This window comes from Bufo bufo, chromosome 6 (genome assembly GCF_905171765.1).
Source record: "Bufo bufo chromosome 6, aBufBuf1.1, whole genome shotgun sequence".
Lineage (NCBI taxonomy): Eukaryota > Metazoa > Chordata > Amphibia > Anura > Bufonidae > Bufo > Bufo bufo.
In genome coordinates, this window is record NC_053394.1 from 192,958,769 (window position 1) to 192,986,000 (window position 27,232).

Consider the following 27,232-nt stretch of genomic DNA (forward strand, 5'->3'; position numbering starts at 1 on the left):
ATTATTGTACTCCAGGGCACTTCCTCATTCAATCCTATTTTTATTTTCATTTTACCATTATATTGTGGGGCAACCCAAAGTTGAATGAACCTCTCCTCTGTCTGGGTGCCGGGGCCTAAAAATATCTGACAGTGGCCTGTTCCAGTGTTGGGTGATGTGAAGCCTGATTCTCTGCTATGACATGAAGACTGATTCTCTGCTGACATGAAGCCAGATTCTCTACTATGGGACCTCTCTCCTCTGCCTGGGTGCCTGGGCCTAAATAACTGACAATGGACTGTTCCAGTGTTGGGTGACGTGAAGCCTGATTCTCTGCTATGACATGAAGACTGATTCTCTGCTGACATGAAGCCTCAATCTCTGTTATGGGACCTCTCTCCTCTGACTGGGTGCCGGGGCCTAAATATCTCACAATGGACTGTTCCAGTGGTGGGTGACGTGAAGCCTGATTCTCTGCTATGACATGAAGACTGATTCTCTGCTGACATGAAGCCAGATTCTCTGCTATGGGACCTCTCTCCTCTGCCTGGGTGCCTGGGCCTAAATATCTGACAATGGACTTTTCCAGTGGTGGGTGACGTGAAGCATGATTCTCTGCTATGACATGAAGACTGATTCTCTGCTGACATGAAGCCAGATTCTCTGCTATGGGACCTCTCTCCTCTGCCTGGGTGCCTGGGCCTAAATATCTGACAATGGACTGTTGCAGTGTTGGGTGACGTGAAAGCTGATTCTCTGCTATGACATGAAGACTGATTCTCTGCTGACATGAAGCCAGAGTCTATGTTATGGGACCTCTCTCCTCTGCCTGGGTGCCGGGGTCTAAATATCTGACAATGGACTGTTACAGTGGTGGGTGACGTGAAGCCTGATTCTCTGCTATGACATGAAGACTGATTCTCTGCTGACATGAAGCCAGATTCTCTGCTATGTGACCTCTCTCCAATTGATATTGGTTAATTTTTATTTATTTTATTTTTATTTTTATTCATTTCCCTATCCACATTTGTTTGCAGGGGATTTAACTACATTTTGCTGCCTTTTGCAGCCCTCTAGCCCTTTCCTGGGTTTTACAGCCTTTTTAGTGCCGAAAAGTTCGGGTCCCCATTGACTTCAATGGGGTTCGGGTTCGGGACGAAGTTCGGGTCGGGTTCGGATTCCGAACACGAACATTTCCGGAAGTTCCGCCGAACTTTTCGAACCCGAACATCCAGGTGTTCGCTCAACTCTACTTATAACTACACTGCTGCTGCAGGGGAGACAACGCACAGTGTAATACAAGGAAGTAGGGCTCGCATGGAGCGTCGTCTCCTCTTCAAACAGCTGATCGGCGTAGTGACGGCTGTTGAACCCCTGCCAATCAGATATTGATGACCTATCCTGAGCATAGCTCATCAATATATACAGTACCACCTGCAAAACCCCTTTAACTACAGCACATATTCACTAGAGCTTAGGGAATTCATTCTTACTGTGACAGAATTTCTTAAAAAAACATAACTTTTTTGTCATAGATGGAGCATATTATTTGAAGATTCCATGTGTTCACCCACCATAGCAAATCTCTTTGGATCTCGGTAGGAGGAGTACTTCATCTTTAATGACCTTAATTATTAGAGCAGTGAGACGGTAAGAGCAATGAGACTATGCAATTCTCTGCCTGAGGAGGTGGTGATGGTGAACTCACTGAAAGAGTTCAAGAGGGACCTGGATGTGTTTCTGGAGTGTAATAATTATAGATGAGTGAATCAAAGTTTACAAAGTGGAATTCAATCCGAATTTCAGAAAAAATTTGACTCGTCCCGCAGCACAATTTTTCTAAAATAGCTGCTGCACATGTTAGAACGAGGAAGTAATTAGTCCGGGAATGAGGGATCACCTACAATGCCATGCATGCAGCCAGGCAATCAGCAGCTAGCCAGCCCCTGTCATGTCAAAGCCTTATAAAAAGTCTCAGCCTGCTCGGTCTCTGCCATTTTACAGTGAACCTAGTGCAGGAAGAGACGTGACATGCACTAGGGACAGTGTTTGGCCTCTTTCACACTACTGTTTATTTTTTTCGTTTTGCGGGCTGTTTTTTGCGTTCCTTATACGGTCCGTATACGGTCCGTATACGGAACCATTCATTTCAATGGTTCCGCAAAAAAAACGGAATGTACTCTTTATGTATTCCGTTTCCGTGTTTCCGTATCTCCGTTCCGATCGCCTTTGTAGATCTCACCCAGGTCTATAAAGAACAGATTACGTCCTGGTGGGAGGTGCAAAGTCTGGACAACTACATTAAAAACAATATTGTCCCAAGGGGGCTGCGTATCTCTCTCCTCCCAGCGGCTAGTCTACCACAACATCCCGGCTTTCTAACTAAGTGGGAGCACGAAGCCACCAGTAGTTCCCTCAGGCTTATGAGGCTTCTGCTGGACGAGGAGAGAGCTAATTTAGCCACCCTTAGTCAGAAATTGACAGAGTACACGGAGGTTGTGCAGACTTTTTCACAGGAAGCGGAATTCCAGAACAAAGAAAAGCAGCTCCAACTTACCTTAGAAAAATATCAATACCACCTCAAAGAAAGGAAACACCGGCAGTTTATTAGGGATCTATCAGATTTTAAAGAAAACCGTATATATTCCTCTCTTGGTAACACAAGAAGAGAAACTGTACCAAGCAACTCTGAGAGATCTTCTACTGAAACTGACCTATCAGATCCTGAGAGAGAAACTGTCCCTAAAGTGAGTCAACACCCCAACAGGGGCAGGTACAGGAAGGGTAAAGGTCGGAGCTCATACAGAGGCCAGGATAACCGTTTTTTAGGCCAGTTCAATCAAACCATGGAATATCCGCTACGCAGTCGCACACAGAAACCTCCGAACTAGCTTTAGGACCACAAGTTATAAATCTGTCTTCCCGTGTCCTCAGCATTGATGAGACTAAAGCCCTAGAACTAGGCCTGACTTTTGTACCCACCCCAAAATTTGACAGATTTTCATCTGTCAAAGACATCAATCTATTTATTCGCAAATTAAGGTGGCATAAGCACTTTAGACTTATGGACCGTCGCCAATGCCTCGAACTGGGGATTCCAACTGATCTATTAAAGGATGTACAACTCCTACAGTCCTTAAACTCTAACGAGGACAGTACTCAGGGCAACGGTCCTTTTACAAATTTAAAAGTGAAAAGTACCAAGATGCCACCCACTGCGAATGAAGTATCATGTATAGATGTATTCCTAAATATGGTCACCAGGGATCTGGAGGATCTTAGAGTATCCACGCATCATTCCAATTGCGCCGAGTCTGTGACCACTGCTATTTCATCACTAGCTGATGACCACCAAATAGTCATCAAACCCGCCGACAAGGGGGGAAACATCGTGGTCATGGACTCGGCACAATATGAGAATATGTGTAGGAATATACTATCAGACACAGGGACGTATGAAAGACTATATAATGACCCCACTGAGGGATATAGGCGGGAACTTAAGAATATTTTGGAGGAAGCGAAAGCTACCAATATCATCACCGCTGAGGAATTTGCTTTTCTTTTTCCCCTGCATCCCCGCAAATCTACATTCTATAGTCTCCCCAAGGTGCATAAGGGGGTTAGTCCTCTGAAGGGGAGACCTATTGTTTCGGGGGTAGACAATCTCAATCAGAATCTGGGTATTTACATCGACCGGGTATTGGCACCTTTTGTTACGGCTCTCCCCTCCCATGTCAGAGACACCACAGACCTCCTTAAGCGTTTGGAGGGTCTGACATTGGAGGAGACATGTCTCCTTTCTAGTATTGACGTGGAGGCCCTATATTCATCAATACCACATAATTTGGGCCTCGCTGCAGTTGAACATTTCCTCCGATCACGGGGATGTCAGTATCGCGCCCACAGCCAATTTGTCCTGCGTCTTCTAGAGTTTACGCTAACACGTAATTTCTTCACCTTTGACGGGAGGACCTACCACCAGCTCAGGGGTACAGCGATGGGGAGTCCTTGTGCCCCATCGTACGCTAATCTATTCCTGGGCTGGTGGGAGGAGACCATCGTTTTTAAGGAAGACGAAGCTCTGGACACTTATGAAATTGGCTTGTGGGCGCGATACATCGATGACATCTTCATTCTTTGGAATGGAGATCGGGGGACCTTTGAAGCCTTCGTTCAGCATCTTAACCAGAACAACATCGGTATGCGCTTCACCTGTGAGTCGCACCCTATGACCTTGCCATTCCTGGACATCAAAATCTCCAGGAACGCGAGGGGGGAACTGGACACGTCAATTTATAGGAAGGCCACCTCTACGAATTCCCTCCTGAGATGGGAGAGTAACCACCCTCTCCCACTCAGGAGAGGAATTCCTAGGGGCCAATACTTGCGACTCAGACGCAACTGCTCAGACAAACAGGATTTTATCAATCAAGCAGCTGATCTGAGGATGAGATTTCTGTCCAGGGGATACCCCGACTTTGTTCTGAGATCGGCGTTTCAGACAGCCTTGTCCCGACCAAGATGCTCATTGCTCACTTCCAATCAACCATCCACTCCGCAAACTAAGGTCATGAGAATTATTACCAACTTCGATAGGGGGTCCAAACAAGTCAGGCAGATTATAAAGCGCCATTGGCAAATCCTTAAAATGGACCCTGACTTAAAAGACGTTTTGGGTGACCAACCACAAATAACCTATCGTAGGGGGCCGAACATACGTGACAAGTTAGTGCATAGTCACTATGCACCCGATCGCACCAAGACCACCTGGTTGCGATGCAAGACTGTGGGATGTTATAGATGTGGGAATTGCATAGCGTGCAAACGCATACAGGTTACTAAGTCGTTTGTGAGCAATGTAACAGGCAAAGCATATTCAATCCCACATTTCATTAACTGTAAATCTAGAGGGGTCATCTATCTGATCCAATGCGAATGTGGGATTGAATATGTTGGCAAAACGATACGGGAATTCAGGAGGCGGATAGGGGAGCATATGGGGGACATCTCACACAAACGAGATACCCCAATTTCAAAACATGTACACACTGTACACAATGGTAAAGCCTCCTTAAAGTTCCTAGGTTTTGATTTGGTCAAACCACCTGTGAGAGGGGGTAACTGGGACAAATGTCTGCTTCAACAAGAATCCCGATGGATTTTCCAGCTCAAAACATCTGCACCCCTAGGCCTTAACGAAAGGCTGGACTATGGGTGCTTTATATAAATTGCGGTGAAACTTCTTTTTTCAATAGGAGTAATGCTCATACCAACGGTGGCATCCTATTCCTTTGGAATGGACGCACATATATGAGACATTTTTCTATTTTCAAAATATTTTCAATTTCACTTGGTATTATGTCCAGCTCTCTCGGATTGGTCCTTGTTGCTGCTACCCTGCAAGAAATGTCAGTTCTATTATGCTACGATTCTGTGTTGTAGCGTTGTCACGGACGCCTCTACTATGGGACGCACTGTGAGGTTACTTCCTGTTGACATGTTCTCCTAGGTAACCCCCATCTCCCTCCGCCTCCTGATCTGATTGGTCGCCGCAATCATGTGGCATCGGCGGCGGCGTCTGGTGCGTCGCGGCGCATGCGCGTGACGTCACACGCCGACGCTGATGCTGACAGGGCGGTCTCCCAGGAAGAGGCGCGCTGGGGCTCTATTTAAACTCCATGAAGGTATGTGTCAGTGTGGCTGGTATAGGTTGAGGAACCCCCTTAACAAAAGGGACATTACCTTTAGCGAGGACCACCATATCCTCACACACCAAGGAGCAGAGAAGCATCTATTCCTCTGCAGCACGGCAATCCTGCACCATGGATGCCTGCCTCTGGACTTGGACTTGGATTTTTGGGTCTAGTCTTTTATACAACCGTCCCACTGCGGCATATGTCTAACTGTCATCTGCGGTTATAGACGGTATCTTTTGCTTTTTGTTTCTACATGTACTGAATCCCCCCTGAGGAGTCGACACGACAGAAACGTGCCACGTCGGGAGGCCTGTAGTCACTTTTTATTTAATTTTGATTATTATACTAGGGTTCAGGTCCATAACCAGGGACAGGCATCCGGACGGGGTCGCCCTTTTCAGGGCGAGTGCTCTGTGTAGACAGGCAGCATGAGAGTAGGCCCCATTCCTACCAAGAATATAGGGTGATTTAGGGCACAGTATCCACACTTTCATGACTGCATTCCTTGTCTACACTCCCTTCCATCAGGCCTGATTCCTCTGCCACGCTGATCCTAGTCACCTGGTCGGTCAGGTAAGACTGCTTGCGTCCACACAGGCGCAGCAGTTACATCATTTATCTTTGTTCCACCAGAAGTGGGGTATCCGTCATAGAACCCCAATATATGTTGTATATTTGTGTTGGCTGGGTAACACTGTTAGCGTCCACACACGCGTATCAGTGCCAATAGTTGCCTTTTTTCCCTACCAGCAGCAGGGTATCTACCATAGAACCCCTTGACCAATTGTTTTGTATTGTGATGCATCTTCAAGTGTATATTTTAATGTATATCATATAAAAGTTATTTTTTAAAAAGGATATTTCCCCACCTTCTCTCATTGTGGGCCACTCATAGCTATATTTGGCTGCAAATCACGTTCCGTGGCTCCATTAAGGTCAATGGGTCCACAAAAAAAAACGGAATGCATACGGAAATGCATCCGTATGTCTTCCGTATCCGTTCCGGTTTTTGCGGAACAATCTATTGAAAATGTTATGCCCAGCCCTATTTGTTCTATGTAATTACTGTATACTGTATATTCAGAATCACAGGTGCATATCCATGAATCAAACATAATTATAAAAAACAATACCGACTATAAATGAGTAATGGAAGCTCTTAGCGCACATATGTGTCGGGCCCATCTACCAGGCGTCAAGGTGGCTTCCGCAGATGGGTCCCTATCACTAAATATACTGCCTCACTTTGGACTTACTTAAGCCTACAATATTCAGGGCAGTGTAGGAACCAGCTACAGACGTACTCTGCTCAGAAGTCCCAGGTACATGGGAGTGTTCAGTCTAAAAGAGGTGCTACCCTCAATATACTGCAAGAAAATTTTGACTACAACCTTCAGAATCACAGGTGCATATCCATGAAGCAAACATAATTATAAAAAACAAAATGGCTGCACACCGTTATATATACAAACAATAGAGCTAAAAAATGGGGGTCATTCTAGATAAAATTGGTACCGGCCCATCTACCAGACGTCAAGGTGGCTTCCGCAGATGAGTCCCTATCACTAAATATACTGCCTCACTTTGGACTTACTGTATATTAATATTGTAGGCTTAAGTAAGTCCAAAGTGAGGCAGTATACTTAGTGATAAGGACCCATCTGCGGAAGCCACCTTGACGCCTGGTAGATGGGCCCGACACGTATGTGCGCTAAGAGCTTCCATTACTTCCATTTATAGTCGGTATTGTACCACTTTTATCTAGAATGACCCCCATTTCTTAGCTCTATTGTTTGTATATATAACGGTGTACAGCCATTTTGTTTTTTGTATACTGTATATGCCATACGGAAAAACAAAATGGAAAAACGGAGCCGAAACGGAAACACAACGGAAACAAAAAAACGGATCAGTGAAAAATGGACCGCAAAACACTGAAATAGCCATACAGTAGTGTGAAAGAGGCCTTTAGGCAGTGGGATCGCCATAGCAGCCATAGCAATGGCTATGGGGCCCTACGCCACTGGGGGCCCGCCGCCGACTGAGGATTTAAAAAAATAAATTAAATCATGCAGCAAGTGGGCCGGGCCCGGGCGTGGCGCTGTGATAGGGGGCGGTCGGACTCGGAGCCGGAGGCAGAGAGGCAGTCTGGGCGGTGGTTCACCGGAAGTGGAGGAGGCGGAAGCGGCACTACAAGGAAGCTGCGAGGTGAGCTTCTGGAGTGTGGGTGGCTGGCTGGCTGGCTTGGCGACGCGCGCAGTACGGTACGGTTTGGCTTCACCGTGTCGTTCTGTTCAAGTGGCTGAGGTGAGGGTTGGCTGGGGAGTGGGACTGAGTCTGTCCCTGTTGCGATGTGTGTCCGACCGAAGCGGCAGGCAGCAGCGTCAGTCAGTGAGTGGAGTCAGACGTGGAGTACTGTAACTGGAGACTAGAGTGGACAAGTATTACAGACCCCTCAGATAGGATTAGGTGGCTGTGTCTTTGGCAAAATCCAACTAACCATTACCACACCACACTATTAAATAATGCAGCTGCGCCTGCCAGGCTTGAGCATGTATATTTGTGAATAGGGAAGATGCTGAGATCCGGCAGTACCTCACAGTGAGGTACAGCTGGATCTCAGCATCTTCCCTAATCCATATTTACACATATACCTGCTCAAGCCTGGCAGGCGCAGCTGCATTATTTAATAGTGTGGTGTGGTAATTGTTAGTGGGATTTTGGCAAAGACACAGCCACCTAATCCTATCTAAGGGGTCTGTAACACAAGAAGGTGAAAGTACATATCGTGGGGTGTTTATGTACAGTACAGACCAAAAGTTTGGACACACCTTCTCATTCAAAGAGTTTTCTTTATTTTCATGACTATGAAAATTGTAGATTCACACTGAAGGCATCAAAACTATGAATTAACACATGTGGAATTATATACATAACAAACAAGTGTGAAACAACTGAAAATATGTCATATTCTAGGTTCTTCAAAGTAGCCACCTTTTGCTTTGATTACTGCTTTGCACACTCTTGGCATTCTCTTGATGAGCTTCAAGAGGTAGTCACCTGAAATGGTTTTCACTTCACAGGTGTGCCCTGTCATGTTTAATAAGTGGGATTTCTTGCCTTATAAATGGGGTTGGGACCATCAGTTGCGTTGAGGAGAAGTCAGGTGGATACACAGCTGATAGTCCTACTGAATAGACTGTTAGAATTTGTATTATGGCAAGAAAAAAGCAGCTAAGTAAAGAAAAACGAGTGGCCATCATTACTTTAAGAAATGAAGGTCAGTCAGTCAGCCGAAAAATTGGGAAAACTTTGAAAGTAAGGGCTATTTGACCATGAAGGAGAGTGATGGGATGCTGCGCCAGATGACCTGGCCTCCACAGTCACCGGACCTGAACCCAATCGAGATCGTTTGGGGTGAGCTGGACCGCAGAGTGAAGGCAAAAGGGCCAACAAGTGCTAAGCATCTCTGGGAACTCCTTCAAGACTGTTGGAAGACCATTTCAGGGGACTACCTCTTGAAGCTCATCAAGAGAATGCCAAGAGTGTGCAAAGCAGTAATCAAAGCAAAAGGTGGCTACTTTGAAGAACCTAGAATATTACATATTTTCAGTTGTTTCACACTTGTTTGTTATGTATATAATTCCACATGTGTTAATTCATAGTTTTGATGCCTTCATAGTCATGAAAATAAAGAAAACTCTTTGAATGAGAAGGTGTGTCCAAACTTTTGGTCTGTACTGTATATTAGACAGAAGGTAGGGATATGTATCTTGTGTAGTTTGGGTATTAGGGAGAGTAAGGGGTATATATCTAGTGCTGATACAGAGCCGCTCTTCACCTACACGTGTATCAGCACTAGTAAAAACGCCTGTAAAAAGCGCATACAGAGTACGCTCAGGTGTGAACCCACACTTAGATTCATACATTTCCTACACTGGCACAAATGTGTTGCCAGTGACCAACTGTCTGTGCTCAGTCCTACGCGTGATCGTCGCAAGTGCATGAGGAGCTGCGGATGTGGCGGCGAGGTCCGAGAGGTACGTGGGGGTGGGAGATCCGGGAGGGGGGGGCCATAAAATTTTTTGCTATGGGGCCCAGTCATTTCTAGCTATGACCCTGCCTTTAGGAAATACTTTTTTCATAAAAAACTATTGAGCAGTTCAGGGAAAGATTATTCATAGTGTAGGGGTATAATAGGGAGAGAGAAGGGACCAATTGCACAGTGTAGTCTACGTAATAGGAGCTATTGTATTACACCTTGCTCCACTAATTGGGGTTACTAAAAGTGATCGATTACTATAGATTTTAGGTATCATGCATTCTTTGATACATCAGTAATTCCAGTAATCCTTGCTTTTGCTATTGGGGTGAAACTGCGGTCTGATACAACCAGTTTTTAGGTGAATTTAGTTGATATATAAGTACATCCATATCTCTTTGATTCGGGGGTGAAATTGCATTCTGTTACAAACAGTTTTCAGGTGTATTTATTTTAAATATAAGTACTTCCATTCCTCCTTGATTCTGGTGTTGAATTGCAATCTGATACAAACAGTTTTCTGGTGTTTTAATTTTATATATAAGTACATCCATTCCTCCTTGGATCTGGTGTAAACTTGCAATCTGATACAACCAGTTTTGGGGGTGTATTTAGTTGATATATAAGTACCGTACATCCATTCCTCATTGATTCTGTAGTGAAACTGAAAACGCGATTTAGCGCAGGGCAAAGGAGAGCATCGGAGCATGAACTGCTCCGATGCTCAAGTCAGGGGGGCTGCCTGGGTGAAAATGGAGGTATGTCCGGGTTCAGCTCTGAACCCGAACAACCCCTTTAATTTATACTCAGATATAGTCCTCCTGTAAGTACCTGGCCTTCCCTCTCTGTCCCCCTCTTCCTCACCCCCCTTCCACCCCCCTCTTCCTCACCCCCCTTCCCCCCCTTCCTCCCCCCCCCCCTTCCTCACCCCCCTTCCCCTTCTGTCCCCCTTGAATGTATGTCAGCAGCAGCACCAGGAGAAGGACTGGAGCTGCAGGCTGCACAGGGACAAGTGAGTGAGTGGCAACCCCTTCCTGAGGTCACAGAGTTGCTGGATTCTCCTGGAAAAGTTGTTGAAGTGCAGCTGCCTGGAGGTGGTGGGCTCCAAGCTTCTCACAGCCACTCTGACCATTATGCATGGAGTTTCAGCTGCCTGGAAGTGACCTCCAGGCTTCTATGTATGAAGGCACAGTAGAGCTGCCTGTGTGGAGGCTGAGCAGCCTGCTGGATGCAGAGAGCTGTGTGATCACTGTCCCCTCCTGTACAGAGAGCAGCAAGGGACTCTCCAGGAGTGACATCAGCTGGGCAGATCAGCTTCTAGGATCTGGGCTCCATGGGCACTCTGTAACCCTCACATGCTTCTTTATGCATCACAGCAAGGAGATTGGGGCAGTTGACAGCAGGGCTCTGGCTGGAGGTAGCACTTTGTGAAAGGTTGTCACACAGGTTGTCAGGGGCTGGGAGTGGAGAACATCTTGGTGTGTAACCTGGTGTCACTGTGCTGTACAAAGGATCTGCTGGGTATGGTGCCTCCACAGAGGGCAGGGAATCAGATTGACTGAGGAGGGCTTGTACTTTGGAGAAGAATATGTGGCTTCATGTGACAGAGCAGAGGAATCGCACAGAAGAGTGTATGGATGAGGATACGTTGTGTCTCCAGGAGCTCTGCCCCTGACATCTCCAAGTGACAGACACTGCTGGACCCCCCTGGCACCCTGCACACAGAGCCTTCCTGTATGTATGGCTGGTGCCAACTTGTGATCAGATCTGACAGTCTGAAGCCAGGAAGCGCTGCCACCCTGTCCCCAGGTGTCCCTCTGTGCATGCACCCGGAGCACCTCGCTCTGCCCACTGTACCCACGCCGGTGATGCCATTCCCCGCAACCATAGTGGAGGTGATGTGGGAGGCTCTGGGCTCTGGATAAAAAGCAGCTCTGGAGGGAAAGGCAGGGGCAGGGACCATTACTACGGCATGAAAGATGTGGAGTCGGGTCGGGGCAACAGGGTGCTGTTGAACTCCAGTAGAGGGGATGGGCTGCTTCTCCTGGGCACCAGTGACACTGGCAGGGGCAGCGGTGTGGGACCGGGAGGGGGCTTGCAGGAGAGCCGCCGGGGGAAGCAGGGAGCTTGCATGAGCTTATTGGGGAAGCCGCTGTCGTACAACAGCAGCCAGAGCTGCCGGAGGAACGGAGAGACCCCGTGGCTGGGCATTTGTCTACCACGTCTTTGTGTGAGTACCAGACACCGTGCTGCTGTGTATAATGCACCGCCACTCGCCACATGTGGGCATGGCCCTGGCATCCAATACATATCAGGGAAAGCTATACTGTGCATTTATAATGTGTGCAGGGTGCCAGGGGGGTCCAGCAGTGTCTGTAACTTGGAGATGTCCGCGGCACTCCTGTAGAGTCCTGTAAACTGGAGACTGTATGTAAACTAATAGTATACACTACATAACCCTGACAGCCTGCACAGTCACATGTGGGCACAGCCCTGGCATCCAATACATATCACAGAGAGCTATACTGTGCAGTATAGCTTATAATGCACAGTATAGCTCTCTGTGATATGTATTGGATGCCAGGGCTGTCCCCACATGTGACTGTGCAGGCTGTCAGGGTTATGTAGTGTATATTAGTGTACATACAGTCTTATAATTTATAAGACTGTATGTAAATAATATACACTACATAACCCTGACAGCCTGCACAGTCACATGTGGGCACAGCCTGGCCCCTCTTTCTTACCCCCAGTATTCGCGGCTCCTCAAGTCCTCAGGCTGTTTACATCGGTGACGGCGGCATACACACGGGTCGGGCTCTGCTTCCGGTCTGCGGCCTGGGCCCGGCATAGCTGCGAGATTGAATCTGGAGGTTAGGCCCCACAGCCCCGGTCTAGGGAGGCGGCGGGAGGCCACTTGCATGAAGAGAGGGGCGGCCACACACAGGACAGCCAGGCGCCAGCCAGGCCGGGCCAGGATCACGGGCTTCTGCTTCCAGGACTGAAAGGGACGAGCCTGCAAATCACAGCGACACCAGGTGGTCGGAGGGAGCAGTGCCGCTCCCACGGAGGCCGGCCGGCCTGCTCAACTCCACTACATCAAAGCTTTCGGCCGCCGAAAGTGCAGGCACATCTTAAAGCGGCCCCAGGGCCGGCGGCCTGCCGGGAAATTTCCCGGTATCCCGGTAGGCCAGTCCGGCCCTGCACCTGTCCTGAACCTGCCTCTGTCATTTTCTGTTCCTTCAGCTCGAGAAGTATTGTATCATTATCAGTAGAATAGGGTGACCGCTTGTGCGTGAGGCAGCGTCTAAGCCAGCAGGGTGGTAGCATGGTCGTGAGTCAGCAGGGTGGCAGCAGTAGGAAGTCAGGAGGCAAATGTGCCAGGGGTAGACTGCCCACTATGCAGAAGCCTACCTGTCCAGAAAGAAGTAGCAGTGCAGGGGTTCATGGAGGCAGCGGTAACAGGCAGTCATCATGGTGTGATGGGGGGAAAATCATCAAGCCGCCAGAGGACATCACCATGGCCATCTTTTCCTGCAGTCAAGGCTCCACCACCTCAGCAGAATGAGAACTGTGTTTCCTTCCCATCATCTAATGGTCCTGGTGCTCCTGCTTCTCCTACTCCTCATTACTCATTTCATCAGCAATCAATCACAGAGGAGATTGTAAAAACAGTATGCGTGAGGGGCGGAGCTAGCGCCTGAGCTGTATGGCCGTGCGTCTCTGAGCTCCGATCCACAAGCTCATCATAACCTCAGCTAACGCTAGCTTACCTGGCCAAAAATAGTCAAAATCGGGAATTCTAAACCCGGTGATTCCTCCCACCAACACAGATCGCTCCAAAGTAGTGGAGAAATTGACAAATTCATCAAAAAAGCTGCTGCTGCAGGCATGGCCAAAGAATCTAAGATGGCGCCCGCTGCTCTAAGCGACGCCGGAGACGAAGGAACGGAGGCATGGGAGAGAGACAGCGAAGCTGAAGAAACAGGTAGCAAACAAAGCTTACCGATCTCCAGAAAGTTCCTCAAGATAGCCCTAACAAAAGCAATGGAACCGGTTCTTAATGAACTTTCCTCCCTCCGCCAAGACATCAGGCATGTAGGGTCCAGAGTGGAGGCGCTGGAGTCGACCCAATCGGCCATGGTAGATTTTCAACATGCTACCTCCTCTAACTAGAGATGTCCCGAATAGTTCGCCGGCGAATAGTTCCCGGCGAACATAGCTTGTTCGCGTTCGCCGCGTCAGGCGAACATATGCGATGTTCGGTCCGCCCCCTATACATCATCATTGAGTAAACTTTGACCCTGTACCTCACAGTCAGCAGACACATTCCAGCCAATCAGCAGCAGACCCTCCCTCCCAGACCCTCCCACCTCCTGGACAGCATCCTTTTTAGATTTATTCGGAAGCTGCATTCTTAGTGAGAGGAGGGACAGTGCTGCTGCTGCTGATCTAATAGGGAAAGAGTTAGCTAGGGCAGTGTTCTGTGTCCACAGACTCATCTGCTGTAAGGACAGCATCCTGACAGCACCTCAAAAAGCCCTTTTCAGGGCTGGTACATCAGTCTGCTTTTTTTTATTTATTTTAAATATATATACACTGCTCAAAAAATAAAGGGAACACAATAATAATACATCCTAGATCTGAATTAATTAAATATTCTTCTGAAATACTTTGTTCTTTCCATAGTTGAATGAGCTGACAACAAAATCACACAAAAATAAAAAAATGGAAATCAAATTTTTCAACCCATGGAGGTCTGGATTTGGAGTCACACTCAAAATTCAAGTGGAAAAACACAGTACATGCTGATCCAACTTTGATGTAATGTCCTTAAAACAAGTCAAAATGAGGCTCAGTAGTGTGTGTGGCCTCCACGTGCCTGTATGACCTCCCTACAACGCCTGTGCATGCTCCTGATGAGGTGGCGGACGGACTCCTGAGGGATCTCCTCCCAGACCTGGACTAAAGCATCTGCCAACTCTTGGACAGTCTGTGGTGCAACGTGATATTGGTGGATAGAGCGAGGCATGATGTCCCAGATGTGCTCAATTGGATTCAGGTCTGGGGAACAGTCCATAGCATCAATGCCTTCGTCTTGCAGGAACTGCTGACACACTCCAGCCACATGAGGTCTAGCGATGTCTTGCATTAGGAGGAACCCAGGGCCAACCGCACCAGCATATGGGCTCACAAGGGGTCTGAGGATCTCATTTCGGTACCTAATGGCAGTCAGGCTACCTCTGGCGAGCACATGGAGGGCTGTGCGGCCCTCCAAAGAAATGCCACCCCACACCATTACTGACCCAATGCAAAACCGGTCATGCTGGAGGATGTTGCAGGCAGCAGAGCGTTTTCCACGGCGTCTCAAGACTCTGTCACGTCTGTCACATGTGCTCAGTGTGAACCTGCTTTCATCTGTGAAGAGCACTGGGCGCCAGTGGCAAATTTGCCAATCTTGGTGTTCTCTGGCAAATGCCAAACGTCCTGCACGGTGTTGGGCTGTAAGCACAACCCCCACCTGTGGACGTCGGGCCCTCATATCACCCTCATGTTTCTGACCGTTTGAGCAGACACATGCACATTTGTGGCCTGCTGGAAATCATTTTACAGGGCTCTGGCAGTGCTCCTCCTGTTCCTCCTTGCACAAAGGCAGAGGTAGCGGTCCTGCTGCTGGGTTGTTGCCCTCCTACGGCGTCCTCCACGTCTCCTGATGTACTGGCCTGTCTCCTGGTAGCGCCTCCATGCTCTGGACACTACGCTGACAGACACAGCAAACCTTCTTGCCACAGCTCGCATTGATGTGCCATCCTGGATAAGCTGCACTACCTGAGCCACTTGTGTGGGTTGTAGACTCCGTCTCATGCTACCACTAAAGTGAAAGCACCGCCAGCATTCAAAAGTGACCAAAACATCAGCCAGGAAGCATAGGAACTGAGAAGTGACCTGTGGTCACCACCTGCAGAACCACTCCTTTATTGGGGGTGTCTTGCTAATTGCCTATAATTTCCACCTGTTGTCTATCCCATTTGCACAACAGCATGTGAAATTGATTGTCACTCAGTGTTGCTTCCTAAGTGGACAGTTTGATTTCACAGAAGTGTGATTGACTTGGAGTTACATTGTGTTTTTTAAGTGTTCCCTTTATTTTTTTGAGCAGTGTGTATATATATATATACACTGCTCAAAAAAATAAAGGGAACACAAAAAGAACACATCCTAGATCTGAATTAATTAAATATTCTTCTGAAATACTTTGTTCTTTACATAGTTAAATGTGCTGACAACAAAATCACACAAAAATAAAAATATGGAAATCAAATTTTTCAACCCATGGAGGTCTGGATTTGGAGTCACCCTCAAAATTAAAGTGGAAAAACACACTACAGGCTGATCCAACTTTGATGTATTGTCCTTAAAACAAGTCAAAATGAGGCTCAGTAGTGTGTGTGGCCTCCACGTGCCTGTATGACCTCCCTACAACGCCTGTGCATGCTCCTGATGAGGTGGCAGACGGTCTCCTGAGGGATCTCTTCCCAGACCTGGACTAAAGCATCTGCCAACTCCTGGACAGTCTGTGGTGCAACGTGACGTTGGTGGATAGAGCGAGACATGATGTCCTAGATGGGCTCAATTGGATTCAGGTCTGGGGAACGGGCGGGCCAGTCCATAGCATCAATGCCTTCGTCTTGCAGGAACTGCTGACACACTCCAGCCACATGAGGTCTAGCATTGTCTTGCATTAGGAGGAACCCAGGGCCAACCGCACCAGCATATGGTCTCACAAGGGGTCTGAGGAGCTCATCTCAGTACCTAATGGCAGTCAGGCTACCTCTGGCGAGCACATGGAGGGCTGTGCGGTCCTCCAAAGAAATGCCACCCCACACCATTACTGACCCAATGCCAAACCGGTCATGCTGGAGGATGTTGCAGGCAGCAGAACGTTCTCCACGGCGTCTCAAGACTCTGTCACGTCTGTCACATGTGCTCAGTGTGAACCTGCTTTCATCTGTGAAGAGCACAGGGCGCCAGTGGCGAATTTGCCAATATTGGTGTTCTCTGGAAAATGCCAAACGTCCTGCACGGTGTTGGGCTGTAAGCACAACCCCCACCTGTGGACGTCGGGCCCTCATATCACCCTCATGGAGTCTCTTTCTGACCGTTTGAGCAGACACATGCACATTTGTGGCCTGTTGGAGGTCATTTTGCAGGGCTCTGGCAGTGCTCCTCCTGTTCCTCCTTGCACAAAGGCGGAGGTAGCGGTCCTGCTGCTGGGTTGTTGCCCTCCTACGGCCTCCCCCACGTCTCCTGATGTACTAGCCTGTCTCCTGGTAGCGCCTCCATGCTCTGGACACTACGCTGACAGACACAGCAAACCTTCTTGCCACAGCTCGCATTGATGTGCCATCCTGGATAAGCTGCACTACCTGAGCCACTTGTGTGGGTTGTAGACTCCGTCTCATGCTACCACTAGAGTGAAAGCACCGCCATTGTGTTGTTTAAGTGTTCCCTTTATTTTTTTGAGCAGTGTATATATATATATATTGCAGTTGCGTGACCGTGTGTGAGAGGATGCAGGCTCAGTCACTGTGTGCACACCATTCATACAGGGTGTGACAGAAAATACCTTGCAGATAAAAAAAATTCAATTTATTATTTATCTGTGATATAATCGCAGTTGCAAGCCAGTCAGTGACTGTCTGGCCCAAAGACAGTATTGTGTGCACACCATTCATATAGGGTGTCACAGACAATACCTTACAGATAAAAAAAAATTCTATTTAATATTTTTCTGTGATATAATCCCAGTTACAAACCAGTGTGTGTCTGGCCTACCACTCATACCGTTACAGGGTGTCAATCACAAATACCTTGCAGATAAAAAAAATTCAATTTAATATTTTTCTGTGATATAATCCCAGTTACAAACCAGTGTGTATCTGGCCCACCACTCATACCGTTACAGGGTGTCACTCACAAATACCTTGCAGATAAAAAAAAAATAATTTAATATTTTTCTGTGATATAATCCCAGTTACAAACCAGTGTGTGTCTGGCCCACCACTCATACCGTTACAGGGTGTCACTCACAAATACCTTGCAGATAAAAAAAATTATATTTAATATTTTTCTGTGATATAATCCCAGTTGCAAGCCACTGTGTGTCTGGTCCACAGACTGTAACTGTGGCCACTGGCTAGGCCACCACTCATACCGTTATAGGGTGTCACTTACTCACAAATACCTTGTAGATAAAAAAAATTAAATTTAATATTTTTCTGTGATATAATCCCAGTTACAAACCAGTGTGTGTCTGGCCTACCACTCATACCGTTACAAGGTGTCACTCACAAATACCTTACAGATAAAAACAATTCAATTTTATATTTTTCTGTGATATAATCCCAGTTACAAACCAGTGTATGTCTGGCCCACCACTCATACCGTTACAAGGTGTCACTCACAAATACCTTGCAGATAAAAACAATTCAATTTTATATTTTTCTGTGATATAATCCCAGTTACAAACCAGTGTGTGTCTGGCCCACCACTCATACCGTTACAGGGTGTCACTCACAAATACCTTGCAGATAAAAAAAATTCAATTTAATATTTTTCTGTGATATAATCCCAGTTACAAACCAGTGTGTGTCTGGCCCACCACTCATACCGTTACAGGGTGTCACTCACTCACAAATACCTTGCAGATAAAAAAAAAATTTTAAATATTTTTCTGTGATATAATCCCAGTTACAAACCAGTGTGTGTCTGGCCCACCACTCATACCGTTACAGGGTGCCACTCACTCACAAATACCTTGCAGATAAAAAAAATTCAATTTAATATTTTTCTGTGATATAATCCCAGTTATAAACCAGTGTGTGTCTGGTTCACCACTCAAACCGTTACAGGGTTTCACTCACAAATACCTTGCAGATAAAAAAATTAAATTTAATATTTTTCTGTGATATAATCCCAGTTACAAACCAGTGTGTGTCTGGCCCACCACTCATACCGTTACAGGGTGTCATTCACAAATACCTTGCAGATAAAAAAAATTCAATTTAATATTTTTCTGTGATATAATCCCAGTTGCAAGCCACTGTGTGTCTGGCCCACAGACTGTAACTGTGGCCACTGGCTAGGCCACCACTCATACCGTTACAGGGTGTCACTCACTCACAAATACCTTGCAGATAAAAAAAATTCAATTTAATATTTTTCTGTGATATAATCCCAGTTACAAACCAGTGTGTGTCTGGCCTACCACTCATACCGTTACAGGGTGTCACTCACATATACCTTGCAGATAAAAAAAATTCAATTTAATATTTTTCTGTGATATAATCCCAGTTACAAACCAGTGTGTATCTGGCCCACCACTCATACCGTTACAGGGTGTCACTCACAAATAACTTGCAGATAAAAAAAAAATAATTTAATATTTTTCTGTGATATAATCCCAGTTACAAATCAGTGTGTGTCTGGCCCACCACTCATACCGTTACAGGGTGTCACTCACTCACAAATACCTAGCAGAAAAAAAAAATTCAATTTAATATTTTTCTGTGATATAATCCCAGTTACAAACCAGTGTGTGTCTGGCCCACCACTCATACCGTTATACGGTGTCACTCACAAAAACCTTGCAGATAAAAACTATTCAATTTAATATTTTTCTGTGATATAATCCCAGTTACAAACCAGTGTGTGTCTGGCCCACCACTCATACCGTTACAGGGTTTCACTCAAAAATACCTTGCAGATAAAAAAAAATGTATTTAATATTTTTCTGTGATATAATCCCAGTTACAAACCAGTGTGTGTCTGGCCCACCACTCATACCGTTACAGGGTGTCACTCACTCACAAATACCTTGCAGATAAAAAAAATACAATTTAATATTTTTCTGTGATATAATCCCAGTTGCAAGCCACTGTGTGTCTGGCCCACAGACTGTAACTGTGGCACCTGGCTAGGCCACCACTCATACCGTTACAGGGTGTCACTCACTCACAAATACCTTGCAGATAAAAAAAATTAAATTCAATATTTTTCTGTGATATAATCCCAGTTACAAACCAGTGTGTGTCTGGCCCACCACTCATACCGTTACAGGGTGTCACTCACTCACAAATACCTTGCAGATAAAAAAAAATTAAATTTTATATTTTTCTGTGATATAATCCCAGTTACAAACCAGTGAGTGTCTGGCCCACCACTCATACCGTTACAGGGTGTCACTCACAAATACCTTGCAGATAAAAAAATTTCTATTTAATATTTTTCTGTGATATAATCCCAGTTGAGAGCCACTGTGTGTCTGGCCCACAGACTGTAACTGTGGCCACTGGCTAGGCCACCACTCATACCGTTACAGGGTGTCACTTACTCACAAATACCTTGCAGATAAAAAAAATTCAATTTAATATTTTTCTGTGATATAATCCCAGTTACAAACCAGTGTATGTCTGGCCCACCACTCATACCGTTACAAGGTGTCACTCACAAATACCTTGCAGATAAAAACAATTCAATTTTATATTTTTCTGTGATATAATCCCAGTTACAAACCAGTGTGTGTCTGGCCCACCACTCATACCGTTACAGGGTGTCACTCACAAACACCTTGCAGATAAAAAAAATTCAATTTAATATTTTTCTGTGATATAATCCCAGTTATAAACCAGTGAGTGTCTGGTTCACCACTCAAACCGTTACAGGGTTTCACTCACAAATACCTTGCAGATAAAAAAATAAAATTTAATATTTTTCTGTGATATAATCCCAGTTACAAACCAGTGTGTGTCTGGCCCACCACTCATACCGTTACAGGGTGTCATTCACAAATACCTTGCAGATAAAAAAAATTCAATTTAATATTTTTCTGTGATATAATCCCAGTTACAAACCAGTGTGTGTCTGGCCTACCACTCATACCGTTACAGGGTGTCACTCACAAATACCTTGCAGATAAAAAAAATTCAATTTAATATTTTTCTGTGATATAATCCCAGTTACAAACCAGTGTGTATCTGGCCCACCACTCATACCGTTACAGGGTGTCACTCACTCACAAATACCTAGCAGAAAAAAAAAATTCAATTTAATATTTTTCTGTGATATAATCCCAGTTACAAACCAGTGTGTGTCTGGCCCACCACTCATACCGTTATACGGTGTCACTCACAAATACCTTGCAGATAAAAACTATTCAATTTAATATTTTTCTGTGATATAATCCCAGTTACAAACCAGTGTGTGTCTGGCCCACCACTCATACCGTTACAGGGTTTCACTCACAAATACCTTGCAGATAAAAAAAAATGTATTTAATATTTTTCTGTGATATAATCCCAGTTACAAACCACTGTGTGTCTGGCCCACCACTCATACCGTTACAGGGTGTCACTCACTCACAAATACCTTGCAGATAAAAAAAATACAATTTAATATTTTTCTGTGATATAATCCCAGTTGCAAGCCACTGTGTGTCTGGCCCACAGACTGTAACTGTGGCCACTGGCTAGGCCACCACTCATACCGTTACAGGGTGTCACTCACTCACAAATACCTTGCAGATAAAAAAAATTCAAATTAATATTTTTCTGTGAAATAATCCCAGTTACAAACCAGTGTGTGTCTGGCCCACCACTCATACTATTACAGGGTGTCACTCACAAATACCTTGCAGATAAAAAAAATTCAATTTAATATTTTTCTGTGATATAATCCCAGTTACAAACCAGTGTGTGTCTGGCCCACCACTCATACCGTTACAGGGTGTCACTCACTCACAAATACCTTGCAGATAAAAAAAAATTAAATTTGATATTTTTCTGTGATATAATCCCAGTTACAAACCAGTGAGTGTCTGGCCCACCACTCATACCGTTACAGGGTGTCACTCACAAATACCTTGCAGATAAAAAAATTTCTATTTAATATTTTTCTGTGATATAATCCCAGTTGCAAGCCACTGTGTGTCTGGCCCACAGACTGTAACTGTGGCCACTGGCTAGGCCACCACTCATACCGTTACAGGGTGTCACTTACTCACAAATACCTTGCAGATAAAAAAAATTCAATTTAATATTTTTCTGTGATATAATCCCAGTTACAAACCAGTGTGTGTCTGGCCCACCACTCATACCGTTACAGGGTGTCACTCACAAATACCTTGCAGATAAAAAAAATTCAATTTAATATTTTTCTGTGATATAATCACAGTTACAAACCAGTGTATGTCTGGCCCACCACTCATACCGTTACAAGGTGTCACTCACAAATACCTTGCAGATAAAAACAATTCAATTTTATATTTTTCTGTGATATAATCCCAGTTACAAACCAGTGTGTGTCTGGCCCACCACTCATACCGTTACAGGGTGTCACTCACTCACAAATACCTTGCAGATAAAAAAAATTCAATTTTATATTTTTCTGTGATATAATCCCAGTTACAAACCAGTGAGTGTCTGGTTCACCACTCAAACCGTTACAGGGTTTCACTCACAAATACCTTGCAGATAAAAAAATTAAATTTTATATTTTTCTGTGATATAATCCCAGTTACAAACCAGTGTGTGTCTGGCCCACCACTCATACCGTTACAGGGTGTCATTCACAAATACCTTGCGGATAAAAAAAATTCAATTTAATATTTTTCTGTGATATAATCCCAGTTGCAAGCCACTGTGTGTCTGGCCCACAGACTGTAACTGTGGCCACTGGCTAGGCCACCACTCATACCATTACAGGGTGTCACTCACTCACAAATACCTTGCAGATAATAAAAAAAATCAATTAAATATTTTTCTGTGATATAATCCCAGTTACAAACCAGTGTGTGTCTGGCCTACCACTCATACCGTTAAAGGGTGTCACTCACAAATACCTTGCAGATAAAAAAAAATTCAATTTAATATTTTTCTGTGATATAATCCCAGTTACAAACCAGTGAGTGTCTGGCCCACCACTCATACCGTTACAGGGTGTCACTCACAAATACCTTGCAGATAAAAAAAATTCTATTTAATATTTTTCTGTGATATAATCCCAGTTACAAACCAGTGTGTGTCTGGCCCACCACTCATACCGTTACAGGGTGTCACTCACTCACAAATACCTTGCAGATAAAAAAAAATTAAATGTAATATTTTTCTGTGATATAATCCCAGTTACAAACCAGTGAGTGTCTGGCCCACCACTCATACCGTTACAGGGTGTCACTCACAAATACCTTGCAGATAAAAAAAATTCTATTTAATATTTTTCTGTGATATAATCCCAGTTGCAAGCCACTGTGTGTCTGGCCCACAGACTGTAACTGTGGCCACTGGCTAGGCCACCACTCATACCGTTACAGGGTGTCACTTACTCACAAATACCTTGTAGATAAAAAAAATTCAATTTAATATTTTTCTGTGATATAATCCCAGTTACAAACCAGTGTGTGTCTGGCCTACCACTCATACCGTTACAGGGTGTCACTCACAAATACCTTGCAGATAAAAAAAATTCAATTTAATATTTTTCTGTGATATAATCACAGTTACAAACCAGTGTATGTCTGGCCCACCACTCATACCGTTACAAGGTGTCACTCACAAATACCTTGCAGATAAAAACAATTCAATTTTATATTTTTCTGTGATATAATCCCAGTTACAAACCAGTGTGTGTCTGGCCCACCACTCATACCGTTACAGGGTGTCACTCACAAATACCTTGCAGATAAAAAAAATTCAATTTAATATTTTTCTGTGATATAATCCCAGTTACAAACCAGTGTGTGTCTGGCCCACCACTCATACCGTTACAGGGTGTCACTCACTCACAAATACCTTGCAGATAAAAAAAAAAATTTAAAATATTTTTCTGTGATATAATCCCAGTTACAAACCAGTGTGTGTCTGGCCCACCACTCATACCGTTACAGGGTGCCACTCACTCACAAATACCTTGCAGATAAAAAAAATTCGAATTTAATATTTTTTTGTGATATAATCCCAGTTACACACCAGTGAGTGTCTGGTTCACCACTCAAACGTTACAGGGTGTCACTCACTCACAAATACCTTGCAGATAAAAAAAAAAGTAAATTTAATATTTTTCTGTGTTATAATCCCCAGTTACAATCCAGTCAGTGTCTGCCGCACCACTCATACCGTTACAGGGGTGTCACTCACAAATACCTTGCAGATAAAAAAATTAAATTTTATATTTTTTCTGTGATATAATCCCAGTTACAAACCAGTGTGTGTCTGGCCCACCACTCATACCGTTACAGGGTGTCATTCACAAATACCTTGCAGATAAAAAAAAAATTCAATTTAATATTTTTCTGTGTATAATCCCAGTTGCAAGGCCTATGTGTGTCTGGCCCACAGACTGTAACTGTGGCACTGGCTAGGCCACCCACTCTTACCGTTACAGGGTGTCACTTACTCACAAATACCTTGTAGATAAAAAAAAAAAAAAATTTAATATTTTTTCTGTGATATAATCCAGTTACAAACCAGTGTGTGTCTGGCCTACCACTCATACCCGTTACAGGGGGTTCACTCACAAATACCTTGCAGATAAAAAAAATATAATTTAATATTTTTTTGTGATATAATCACAGTTACAAACCAGTGTTGTCTGGCCCACCACTCATACCGTTACAAGGTGTCACACACAAATACCTTGCAGATAAAAACAATTCAATTTATATTTTTCTGTGATATAATCCCTGTTACAAACCAGTGTATGTCTGGCCCACCACTCATACCCGTTACAAGGTGTCACTCACAATACCTGCAGATAAAAAAAATCAATTTAATATTTTTTCTGTGATATAATCCCAGTTACACACCAGTGAGTGTCTGGTTCACCACTCAAACCGTTACAGGGTTTCACTCACAAATACCTTGCAGAAAAAAAAATTAAATTTTATATTTTCTGTGATATAATCCCAGTTACAAACCAGTGTGTGTCGGGGCCACCACCACTCATACCGTTACAGGGTGTCATCACAAATACCTTGCAGATAAAAAAAATTCAATTTAATATTTTTCTGTGATATAATCCCAGTTGCAAGCCACTGTGTTCTGGCCCACAGGACTGTAACTGTGGCCACTGGCTAGGGCCACCACTCATACCATTACAGGGTGTCACTCACTCCAAATACCTTGCAGATAATAAAAAAAATCAATTAAAATATTTGTCTGTGATATAATCCCAGTTACAAACCAGTGTGTGTCTGGCCTACCCACACATACCGTTAAAGGGTGTCACTCACAAATACCTTGCAGAAATAAAAAAATTCAATTAATATTTTTCTGTGATATAATCCCAGTTACAAACCAGGTGAGTGTCTGGCCCACCACTCATACCGTTACAGGGTGTCACTCACAAATACCTTGCAGATAAAAAAAATTCAATTTAATATTTTTCTGTGATAGAATCCCAGTTACAAACCAGTGTGTGGTCTGGCCACCACTCATACCATTAAAGGGTGTCACTCACTCACAAATACCTTGCAGATAAAAAAAAAAAATTAAATTTAATATTTTTCTGTGATATAATCCCAGTTACAAACCAGTGTATGTCTGGCCCACCACTCATACCGTTACAGGGTGTCACTCACAAATACCTTGCAGATAAAAAAAATTCAATTTAATATTTTTCTGTGATATAATCACAGTTACAAACCAGTGGTATGTCTGGCCCACCACTCATACCGTTACAAGGTTTCACTCACAAATACCTTGCAGATAAAAACAATTCAATTTTATATTTTTCTGTGATATAATCCCAGTTACAAACCAGTGTATGTCTGGCCCACCCCACTCATACCGTTACAAAGGGTGTCACTCACCAAATACCTTGCAGATAAAAACAATTCAATTTAAATATTTTTCTGTGATATAATCCCAGTTACAAACTAGTGTGTGTCTGGCCCACCACTTATACCGTTACAGGGTGTCACTCACTCACAAATACCTTGCAGATAAAAAAAATTTTTTAAAATATTTTTCTGTGATATAATCCCAGTTACAAACCAGTGTGTGTCTGGCCCACCACTCATACCGTTACAGGGTGCCACTCACTCACAAATACCTTGCAGATAAAAAAAATTCAATTTTATATTTTTCTGTGATATAATCCCAGTTACAAACCAGTGAGTGTCTGGCCCACCACTCATACCGTTACAGGGTGTCATTCACAAATACCTTGCAGATAAAAAAATTAAATTTAATATTTTTCTGTGATATAATCCCAGTTACAAACCAGTGTGTGTCTGGCCCACCACTCATACCGTTACAGGGTGTCATTCACAAATACCTTGCAGATAAAAAAAAATCAATTTAATATTTTTCTGTGATATAATCCCAGTTGCAAGCCACTGTGTGTCTGGCCCACAGACTGTAACTGTGGCCACTGGCTAGGCCACCACTCATACCATTACAGGGTGTCACTCACTCACAAATACCTTGCAGATAATAAAAAAAATCAATTAAATATTTTTCTGTAATATAATCCCAGTTACAAACCAGTGTGTGTCTGGCCCACCACTCATACCGTTACAGGGTGTCACTCACTCACAAATACCTTGCAGATAAAAAAAATAATAATTACTATTTTTCTGTGATATAATCCCAGTTACAAACCAGTGTGTGTCTGGCCCACCACTCATACCGTTACAGGGTGCCACTCACTCACAAATACTTGCAGATAATAAAAAAAATCAATTAAATATTTTTCTGTGATATAATCCCAGTTACAAACCAGTGTGTGTCTGGCCTACCACTCATACCGTTAAAGGGTGTCACTCACAAATACCTTGCAGATAAAAAAAAATTCAATTTAATATTTTTCTGTGATATAATCCCAGTTACAAACCAGTGAGTGTCTGGCCCACCACTCATACCGTTACAGGGTGTCACTCACAAATACCTTGCAGATAAAAAAAATTCAATTTAATATTTTTCTGTGATATAATCCCAGTTACAAACCAGTGAGTGTCATGTCCACCACTTATACCGTTACAGGGTGTCACTCACAAATACCTTGCATATAAAAACAATTAAATTTAATATTTTTCTGTGATATAATCCCAGTTACAAACCAGTGTGTGTCTGGCCCACCACTCATAGAGTTACAGGGTGTCACTCACAAATACCTTGCAGATAAAAAAAAAGTTAATTTAATATTTTTTTGTTATATAATCCCAGTTACAAAAAAGTGTGTGTCTGGCCCACCACTCATACCGTTACAGGGTGTCACTCACTCACAAATACCTTGCAGATAAAAAAAATTCAATTTAATATTTTTTCTGTGATATAATCCCAGTTGCAAGCCAGTGTGTGTCTGGCCCACAGACTGTAACTGTGGCCACTGGCTAGGCCACCACTCATACCGTTACAGGGAGTCACTCACTCACAAATACCTTGCAGATAAAAAAAATTCTATTGAATAGTTTTCGTGTGATATAATCGCCAGTGTACAAAACAGTGTTGTCTTC

General features: G+C 44.1%; 1 protein-coding gene across 1 annotated transcript in view; it reads right to left on the reverse strand.

Moving 5' to 3' along the window:
• Positions 1-27,232, reverse strand: part of LOC121005627 (transmembrane protein 132A-like) — a 779,862-nt gene that overhangs the window by 615,228 nt on the left and 137,402 nt on the right. The gene's annotated exons all lie outside the window — the stretch shown is intronic.